We start from the raw sequence: 11,415 nt of genomic DNA on the forward strand, positions 1-11,415 counted from the left end.
ATAATGCGATCTGTTATTGGCCCATGTTTGGCCAATCGATCATACGGTCCATGTAAGGCCCATTGATGATACGGCCCGTAGAAGGCCCATTGTGTCTACGGCCCATAGAAGGCCCATTGTTTCTACGGCCCGTAGAAGGCCCATTGTTTCTATGGCCGGTAGGAGGCCCAGTGTCAGTACAGTAAATATGTAGCCCATGTTTATTGTGGCCTAGTTTTAAAAAATAGGTTATTACGGCCACTAGCAAACCGCGGAAAAAGAACTGCACTGACTACAAGCAAACAAATAAACAAGACAACACGAAAATAAATGAGCAAGCAACTAACGCTAGGCTATCACGACTATTACACATATTACATCCACTGGGCATCAAAGTTCGCCACCAGTGCAAATATAGGGAACAAAGCAACATATCATATACACTGGTTGTCAAAGTTGGCGACCAGCGCAAATAAACACCGCAACAAAACAAGTCCAGAACTGAAACCACTTCAGAAGATCTCAAGAAACAATATCCTGGGTACCCATAATGCTGGCAAGATGCTTAGCAAGCTTATTAAGTTTCTCTTGTTTGGCGCTTAAATCCTCCAGCGCTTGCTGTTGCACCAGAAAGTATGCATCTGAATTCTATAGGGACTTCCTTAGTCCTTCAGCTTCCTGTCGCAGCACATCTGATCGATGTCTTTCGACTTGAAGTTGAGACTCAAGAAGACGAACTGATTCAGGCAGCGAGTTTGAAGAGCTTGTGCCAGCAGTAGTGGCCAGTAACTCGAACACTACATCAAGACAGGACTGTTGGGTTCTCTCACTGTCGTCAAGATAGTTTTTATTAGCTTTCTTGAAGACCAACAGGGATGTCTCACTATCTTGAACCTTATCTGCATTACTTCCTTTACCATTGCATAACGGGGTATTGTTCTCCAATATTTTGTCTGCATTCTAAAAGAGAAACAAGGACGTACACACATCATAGGTTTACCATGTTGTATGAAACTCATTTTGGTAAATGAGTTCAGTAGTAAAGTGGACAGGATAACAGCACGAAACAAACATATATCTATGTACCATGGTCAAGTTATGGTCTATATGAAAGTGCAACTATCCCTAGGTGGTTTTGGTAATTAATAACAACATATAGCTCATTGAGCTAATGCTATTCCAAGACTATTATTTCAGGAAAGCTCAATGAATGGCATGGCATGGATGATGAAAGTGGATCCCTCAAAATACTAAGGACAAAGGATTGGCTCAAGCTCAAAAGCTCAAGACTCTTCATTTTATATTTTAGTGATCCAAGATCACATTGAGTCTATAGGAAAAGCCAATACTATCAAGGAGGGATGAGGTGTTTCTTAATGAGCCTCTTGCTTCAATGTGCTTAGTGATATGCTCCAAAACCCTCAACTACTTTCCCACATCTACAAATGACCTAAACCCAAAGCCAAAATCGGTCACACCGAAACTTCCTCTCCGGCGCCACCGATTCCAAAAGTCATAGCCACTGCCACAAACCCTAAGCAAATCGGTCTTACCGATAGGGATCTCGGTCTCACCGAGATGGGGTTGCAATCTCTCTGTTTCCCTTCGTAATGTTCGGTCTAACCAAAGTGAGCGATCGGTCCCACCGAGATTGCAATGTAAACTCTCTGTTTCCTTTTTGTAACATTTCGGTCTCACCAAAAAGAGCAAATCGGTCCCACCGAGTTTACCTGACCAACTCTCTGGAAAGCTTATTACCAAATCGGTCTCACCGAGTTTGTGTAATCGGCCTTACCGAGATTACGTTATGCCCTAACCCTAACCGAATCGGTCTCACCGAGATGCATGTCGGTCCCACCGAAAATCACTAACGATCACTAGGTTTACTAAATCGGTCCGACCGAGTTTAACAATTCGGTCCCACCGAGTTTGGTAAATTGTGTGTAACGGTTAGATTTTGTGTGGAGGCTATATATACCTCCACCTCCTCTTCATTCGTGGAGAGAGCCATCAGAACGAACCTACACTTCCAACTTACCATTTCTGAGGAAGAACCACCTACTCATGTGTTGAGACCAAGATATTCCATTCCTACCATATGAATCTTGATCTCGAGCCTTCCCCAAGTTGCTTTCCACTCAAATCTTCTTTCCACCAGATCCAAAACCTATGAGAGAGAATTGAGTGTTGGGGAGACTATCATTTGAAACACAAGAGCAAGGAGTTCATCATCAACGCACCATTTGTTACTTCTTGGAGAGTGGTGTCTCCTAGATTGGCTAGGTGTCACTTGGGAGCCTCCGACAAGATTGTAGAGTTGAACCAAGGAGTTTGTAAGGGCAAGGAGATCGCCTACTTCATGAAGATCTACCGCTAGCGACGACCATGGTGGGATAGACAAGGTTGCTTCTTCGTGGACCCTTCGTGGGTGGAGCCCTCCGTGCACTCGCGCAGCCGTTACCCTTCGTGGGTTGAAGTCTCCATCAACGTGGATGTACGATAGCACCACCTATCGGAACCACGCCAAAAACATCCGTGTCTCCAATTGCATTTGAATCATCCAAACCCTTCCCTTTACTTTCTTGCAAGTTGCATGCTTTAATTTCCGCTGCCTATATACTCTTTGCATGCTTGCTTGAATTGTGTGATGATTGCTTGACTTGTCCTAAAGTAGCTAAAATCTGCCAAACTCTAAAATTGGGAAAAGGTTAAGTTTTTATTGGTCAAGTAGTCTAATCCCCCCCTCTAGACATACTTCAAGGTCCTACAAGTGGTATCAGAGCTTTGGTCTCCATTTGCTTTGATTTCCATAGCTTTTGGTGGTCATAGCCTTGGTTTCACAACCTAGGAGAGTATGGCGTCTAGCGAGGGAAATTATCACCGTAGAGGTCCTTACTTTGATGGTACTAATTTTGCTAGTTGGAAGCATAAGATGAAAATGCATATCCTTGGACATAACCCCGCCGTTTGGGCAATTATTTGTATTGGCTTGCAAGGTGAATTTTTCGATGGGAGAGAACCGAACCGTGAAGCTAATGCAGAAGAATTGAAGATGCTGCAATACAACGCTCAATCTTGTGATATCATCTTCAATGGATTGTGCCCCGAAGAATTCAACAAAATCAGCCGTCTTGAGAATGCAAAGGAAATTTGGGATACTTTGATTGATATGCATGAAGGTACCAAATCCGTCAAGGAATCCAAGTTGGATGTGCTCCAAAGTCAGCTTGACAAGTTCAAAATGAAGGATGGTGAAGGTGTCGCTGAAATATACTCTAGGCTTGCTCTTATCACAAATGAGATTGCCGGCTTAGGGAGTGAATAGATGACCGACAAATTCATCATCAAGAAGATTCTAAGAGCATTGGATGGAAAGTATGATACCGTGTGCACATTGATTCAAATGATGCCAAACTACAAAGATCTCAAGCCAACGGAAGTCATTGGAAGAATTGTTGCTCATGAGATGTCACTCAAGGATAAGGAGGAACTTCACAACAAGTCAAGTGGTGCTTACAAAGCCTCAAGTGAAGCCCCCACATCATCAAGTGAGAAACAAACCTTCAATGAAGAATTGAGCTTAATGGTTAACAACTTCAACAAATTCTACAAGAGTAGAAGCAAAGAAAGAAGCTCTAAGTCAAGGTCCTACAATGACAAAAGATCTTCTAGTCGAGAGCGCAATTGCTACAATTGTGGGAGACCCGGACACTATTCCAATGAGTGTACGACACCCTACAAAAGAAGAGAAGATTCTCCAAAAAGAAGAAGAAAAAGAGAAGAATCACCACCAAGAGAGAGAAGGAGTAGAGATGATCGTTATGAACGAAGACCCTCACGGAGAAGCAAGGATTAGGAAAGGAAGGACAAGTCATCAAGGAGCTACGCAAAACAAAGACATCAAGCTCATGTTGGTGAATGGGTATCCGGCTCCGACTCCGACAATCACTCCGAGAGAAGCTAGCACTCCGACTCCGAATATACTCAAGATGAAGGTGTTGCCGGTCTAGCACTTGTGTCAACCAACTCCTACGACATATTTGATTCACCAAATGAAGGTGTTGGAAGATGCTTCATGGCCAAAGGTCCAAAGGTAACACATCCCGAGTATGTTGATTTCAATAGTGATGAAGATGACTTGCTTGTGGATGATGATTTACTTGTTGACAACTCTAGTGATGAATTCTATGATGAAACGTCAATTAATCATGCTAATCATGCTAAAACGAATGACAATGATAAGGAGAAGATTGAGCTTCTAACTAGAGAATTAAACTCTCTTAAGTTAGCTCATGAAACTATCTACGAAGATCATCGAGAACTTTTAAGGGCTCATGAGAAGTTACGCTTTGAAAAGCTCAATCTTGAGCAAGAGCATTAGTTCTTAAAAGTAATCAATGATGATCTTCGCAAGAAAAGTTCTTCTTACATTGCCAAGCATTTACTCTTATCTACTTACATGCCTCAAGTCAAGTCTAGTAACAAGTACAAGAAAGATACTTCCTCTAGTAGTAACAATAATAATGTCAAATCCAATATTGTTGCTTCTAGTAGTTCTCTTGATTCCACTAATGATTCTCTTAGGCCTTGTACAATGGGAGGTGCTTAGAGGGGTGCTTAGAAAAATAAACCGAGTTTTTCTTAAGCACCGGTGCCTATTTCTACAGGAGAGATGCTTAGTTAAGCGTCTACCCTGTACAAATAAGCACCGGTGCTTAAAGAAAGTCTGGTTTATTTCTTTAAGCACCTCTCCTAAGCACCTCCCATTGTACAAGGCCTTAGCCAAGTTACACTTGAGCAAGAAAATAGCTTATTGAAGGGAATTATAGAGAAAGGTGTTTACAACAGCCTTGCCGGGAGTAAGCAATTCGACGAAATTGTACGCAAGCAAGGAAGGCACCGGAAGAATCAAGGTGTTGGTTTTGAACGAAAGTTCAATGCCAATGGAGTTGAGTGGGAAGAATATCAATACCCCAAGACGAAGTTTGTTCCTCAACAAGAGAAGTATGATCCTACTTCCTTCAAGGGAACACAAGCTCAAGATGATCTTCCACCACAAGACCACAAGAACAAAGGCAAGGACAAGCTTCAAGAAGAGATTGATGCATTTGAAGAAGCACCTAAAGCCTCGTTCAAGTGGGTCCCCAAGACTACGTCAAGTTCTACTTCATCAAGTACAACTACAACTCCAAGGATTCCCATCAAGATGATGTGGATCCCAGAGAAGAAGAACTAGAGAGTTCTTGAGGGTGACTCCGCCAACATTCTTCACTCATATCATTTTGGCAAGAACAAGTGCAATCAACTTCCACATCTTGCACTAGTTCAAGGATTCACAAACCCTCATGTTGGTACGACAAGGGACAAGGTAACCTAATGAATTCATGGACATCATCTTGTGTGTGCATCACTCTATGTCTATGGATATTCTTGTTTGTTCCTTGTGGGACTAACCCATGTAGGTAAGTTGAAAGTGCAACTCACTCCAAAGGACTGCTCCAAATGATCTACATCAACATTGAGCATCTACATCTTCAACACCTACATGAAGTCATCATCGACAAAACCCAAGGTTAGTTCATCCCTCTAAGGGGGGATCTCACATCTAGGGGGAGCTTAACTCTAAGAATTGAGTCAAAGCAACCCTAATGGTGTGAACACATTAATGCATTATGTAAAAGTGGTAACCCCACTTGAGCTTAAACGATGAGTATGACCTATGATCAAATGTTCTCATTTGACTCCTAAGTCAATATACTCATATATAGATGACCTAGTCATCGCCAATTGTTTGATAGATGCTAGAATTGGTTGTGCATGCTTTGCCACATATTTCATTTGCTATCTTATTGTGTGAGCATGTTGGTGCATATTTTACTCATCCAAGGACATCCACTTGTTGTTTTGATTGTTTGGATTCTTTTCTTTGTGCCAAGTGGATGGACAAGGATGCCTAAGAACCTTCTTAAGCTATCTATGCTTTTCTCATCTCAAACTCTATTCATGCTACATCACAAAATTTGATCAAGTCAAATTCGAACCACTTTGTGTGCGGAGCACTCGGAGTCCCCGATTTGTCATAGACTTAAACTTCCAAAACCTCTTTGTGATTCTCGGTCAGACCGATTCTTCCATTTCGGTCCTACCGAGATCACCAAGTTGATCTGAGTTTTCAATCTCGATGCAACCGATTTGAACTTTTCGGTCTCACCGATTTGCTGTAACTGAACACAGTTATGCATCTCGGTGCCACCGAGTTGTTCCACTCGGTCACACCGACAGGGTCGGGCTATATATAGCCACGGGCAAAAGTTTGGAAATTTCTCCAAAACCCTTCGCCCGCGCAACAGCTCGCTCTGCCATTGTGGTCTCCGGATCGTCTCCTCGCCGCTAGCAGCCTCCTGTCGCTGGTCTTCGCCGCCATCAACAGAATTCGTCCCCACCGTTGCCGCCGTAGCAAGTCCACCGCCAAGTTAGGGTATGGACTTGATCTTTGTGCTATCCACGTCTGATTCCTAGCACATTGTTTTCATATTGATTCTTGCCATGATTGAGATTCTTCTATCCAGCCAAAATAGTCCATAGATTAGATGCGATTCAAATTTTTAGGGTTAGGTTTCCACCGAAACCATCTCGGACCCACCGAGTTGAAAAACTCGGTCTCACCGATTTGGCATATGCCATTGCACTAGTGACTCTCGGTCTAACCGAGAATTACTAATCGGTGCGACCGATTTGAGGATTCTGTGAAACTCTAGCAGTCTCGGTGCCACCGAACTGAAACTCGGTCCAACCAAGATCATCACTTTAGGTTCCAAAACTGCTTCGGTATCACCGAGTTTGAAAATCGGTTGATCCGAAATGCTTTCTATGGAAAACTAAAACTGAACTTTTGAATCATTCTTTTTGAAAAATCTCTGCATTTTCTGATGCTCATCTATTCTATCTCATCTATAACTCTTCACAGGGTCAGCAGTCAGGTTTTTCAGTATGTTTGATCAGAGTGACAACCAGTACAGGTCTGAAGAGCAGATGGACTTGAGTGAGGGCACTAGTCCCTCAACTTCAAATGATGGGAGCAGAAGCACTCCTAGCAATTTGCCTAAGGCTGCAACTAGGCAAAGGAGGAAGAGAACCTCAGACTCAGAGGATGAGGATTACAAAGCTGAGGAAGATGAGGCCACTTCCAAGAAAGTGGTGCTCAAGAAAGAGTATGGCTCTGCACAAAGCACAAAGCCAGGTCTGAAGAGGAAAGTTCCTGCCAAGAGAACTCCAATGCCAAAGGCCAGGAAGTCCACTCAAGTGCCAGCTCAAGATCAACCCAAAGAGGCACCTACAAGGAAAGAAGCACCATCAAAACCTCAGAAGGTCCCCACTGGTGCAACCATGAAGTTCACAATTGAATCAGAGGATGATGGTGATCAGGATAAGAAAAAGAAGAGAGCTAGAACCAAAACTGCCAAGGTCCTTGGAAAGCCCTCAATGAGAAGGGATTCTGATGAAGAGGAAGAGGATGCTGCACCAGCACCTAAGGCAGCTAAGCTTATGGGAGATGCAATCAGGTCAGGGGCTGCAACATCCAAGCCCAAACATGCACCCAAAGCTGCCTCCAAGGCCAAGCAAGCTCCAAAGAGGAATACTAGGAGTATTCCAGCTACTGAGAAGAACAAGGCCCTAGTGCCCAATGTTGTAGAAGATGAAGATGAAGAAGGACAGGTCCTTAGAAAGCTCAAGCCCAAGATACTAGACCACAATGATGCCCATCCTGTGGCTGAGGACATGAGAATCAGGAAGGATTCAGGGCTGAGACTGTGGAGGATGGAAGACCCATATGCTTCAAGAAGAAGGACTGCTGTTGACTACAGGTTCCACACAAAGGAACAACAGGACTTTTATGAGACCATTTTGTTAGACAAGAAGCCCATAGTCTGTGATATGAGGTGGGTTAACTGGAAATTCATCAGGGAGAATGAGCAGCACTACCCTGGAGTGGAGGAGAGCTTTGTTGCTTGTGGAGTAGCAGATTTTGTTGGACAGAAGTTTACCAACTGGAATGATGAGCTTATGATGCAGTTCTACTCCACAACACATTTTTACCCAGATGGTAGAATTGTGTGGATGTCTGAAGGTACAAGGTACCAATCCACTGTTGAAGAATGGGCAAGTCTGATCAATGCCCCCAGGGAAGAAGAGGATGACTTGGACATATATGCAAAGAAGAAGTTGGGTCACAACTCAATGGCTCACATGTACAAGGAGATCCCAGACAAAGCAGTTGAGACTCACAAGTTTGGATCAGTTCACTTTCTGCTGTCAGGATTGGCAACCATCAATTGGATTTTGAGGCATACTTTGTTGCCCAAGTCAGGTGACCATAACATGATCACAGGGCATGCCATCAACATGCTGCATGTGTTTGATGTGCCACAGAAGTTCAAAGTCATGAGCCTCATAGTTGAAACAATCAAAAGGACTGCAGCAGATCAGAAGAGGAGCTGTGGATATGCACCTCAGATTCAAGAATTGATCAACTCCAAGATGGGCATAGGGAAATATCAATTGGATAAGGAACATTTTCCAATTTATCCAGACTTTGAGGACAATGAGGTTGTCATGAATGAAGATGATCCACAATCAGTCCAAGCTCAGGAGAAGAAGGAGAAGGCAAAGAAGGAGAAGGCTGCCAAGATGCCAACTCAAGAGGAGGCATCTGAGTATTTCTTGAAAACCAAACAAGAGCAGCTTGGTTACTTGATAGCATCAACTCTGAGGATTGAGAAAGGGTTGGCCACCCTAACTCAAAACCAGGAGAGCCTGGAGAGAATCATGGAACAAAAATTCTATGTTCTAGATGTCAAGGTAACTGAGATTCAGTCAGTTGTAGAGCAGCTGCAGGATGACATGCAGGAGAGGAAGGGCAAGACAACCACCAATGTGTTTGCTAGAGTGCCCAGAGACCAGAGGTCAGTTGCAGTGCCAGTGACAGACACTAGAGCAACAACTTCAGCACCAGCCACTGCCCCTTTAGTTCCAGTGCAACCAGCTCCAGCACAAACTCCTCCAGCACCCTCTACTTCATCTGAAGCCTTCGTCCAAGGAGCTATCAGGACACCACCACCAGAAGATCAAGCCTGAGAGTCGATCTAGCACTATGCATTTTCTATGAACTTTTTGGTAACTTGTTGCCAAAGGGGGAGAAAAATGCATAGATCATAGGCTTCGAGAGAGAGTGTTGCTTTTATTCTCTCTTGCTTTATTTGGTGGTTTTTCAAACTTTGTTTGCTTTTGGTTGAGATACTATGCCTGTGAGACATTGATGATCATGTGTTTGATCATAAGCTACACTTATGCATGCTTGATATTATCCTATCTATCTTATGTGATCACTCACTATGCTTGGTGATGAGTGCATGCATTCATTGTTTATTATTTTGAGCGCTCCACCAAGATGTATGTGATATGGAAGAGTAACCCATGAGCCTAATTCATTGTGCATTTGCAGTCCAAAGCAAATCTTAACCCATGCACAAATTTAGGGGGAGCTCTTGCTTATCACATACTTCTCAAAGCGACAATGTTATTCAATCTTATTATCGTTTGTCGAAGCTTTGATCTATATGTTGTCATCAATTACCAAAAAGGGGGAGATTGAAAGTGCAACTATCCCTAGGTGGTTTTGGTAATTAATAACAACATATATCTCATTGAGCTAATGCTATTCCAAGACTATTATTTCAGGAAAGCTCAATGAATGGCATGGCATGGATGATGAAAGTGGACCCCTCAAAATACTAAGGACAAAGGATTGGCTCAAGCTCAAAAGCTCAAGACTCTTCATTTTATATTTTAGTGATCCAAGATCACATTGAGTCTATAGGAAAAGTCAATACTATCAAGGAGGGATGAGTTGTTGCTTAATGAGCCTCTTGCTTCAATGTGCTTAGTGATATGCTCCAAAACCCTCAACTACTTTCCCACATCCACAAATGACCTAAACCCAAAGCCAAAATCGGTCACACCGAAACTTCCTATCCGGCGCCATCGATTCCAAAAGTCATAGCCACTGCCACAAACCCTAAGCAAATCAGTCTTATCAATAGGGATCTCGGTCTCACCGAGATGGGGTTGCAATCTCTCTGTTTCCCTTTGTAACGTTTCGGTCTAACCGAAGTGAGCGATCGGTCCCACCGAGATTGCAATGTAAACTCTTTGTTTCCTTTTTGTAACATTTCGGTCTCACCGAAAAGAGCAAATCGGTCCCACCGAGTTTACCTGACCAACTCTCTGGAAAGCTTATTACCAAATTGGTCTCACCGAGTTTGTGTAATCGGCCTTACCGAGATTACGTTATGCCCTAACCCTAACCGGATCGGTCTCACCGAGATGCATGTCGGTCCCACCGGAAATCACTAACGGTCACTAGGTTTACTAAATCGGTCCGACCGAGTTTAACAATTTGGTCCCACCGAGTTTGGTAAATTGTGTGTAACGGTTAGATTTTGTGTGGAGGCTATATATACCCCTGCACCTCCTCTTCATTCGTGGAGAGAGCCATCAGAACGAACCTACACTTCCAACTTACCATTTCTGAGGAAGAACCACCTACTCATGTGTTGAGACCAAGATATTCCATTCCTACAATATGAATCTTGATCTCTAGCCTTCCCCAAGTTGCTTTCCACTCAAATCTTCTTTCCACCAGATCCAAAACCTATGAGAGAGAGTTGAGTATTGGGGAGACTATCATTTGAAGCACAAGAGCAAGGAGTTCATCATCAACGCACCATTTGTTACTTCTTGGAGAGTGGTGTCTCCTAGATTGGCTAGGTGTCACTTGGGAGCCTCCGACAAGATTGTGGAGTTGAACCAAGGAGTTTGTAAGGGCAAGGAGATCGCCTACTTTGTGAAGATCTACCGCTAGTGAGGCAAGTCCTGCGTGGGCGACGACCATGGTGGGATAGACAAGGTTGCTTCTTCGTGGACCCTTTGTGGGTGGATCCCTCCGTGGACTCACACAACCGTTACCCTTCGTGGGTTGAAGTCTCCATCAACGTGGATGTACGATAGCACCACCTATCGGATCCACGCCAAAAACATCCGTGTCTCCAATTGCGTTTGAATCCTCCAAACCCTTCCCTTTACTTTCTTGCAAGTTGCATGCTTTAATTTCCGCTGCCTATATACTCTTTGCATGCTTGCTTGAATTGTGTGATGATTGCTTGACTTGTCCTAAAGTAGCTAAAATCTGCCAAACTCTAAAATTGGGAAAAGGTTAAGTTTTTATTGGTCAAGTAGTCTAATCCCCCCTCTAGACATACTTCAAGGTCCTTGTCGGAGTAATGGGCCACGGGTAGGCTAACCCGAGTCCCAGAACCTTTCAAGACATCGGGGCAGACTGCGCCCCTCAAGTATTTACGGCGACTCCAAGATGGCCGA

This window comes from Triticum dicoccoides, chromosome 1B (genome assembly GCF_002162155.2).
Source record: "Triticum dicoccoides isolate Atlit2015 ecotype Zavitan chromosome 1B, WEW_v2.0, whole genome shotgun sequence".
Lineage (NCBI taxonomy): Eukaryota > Viridiplantae > Streptophyta > Magnoliopsida > Poales > Poaceae > Triticum > Triticum dicoccoides.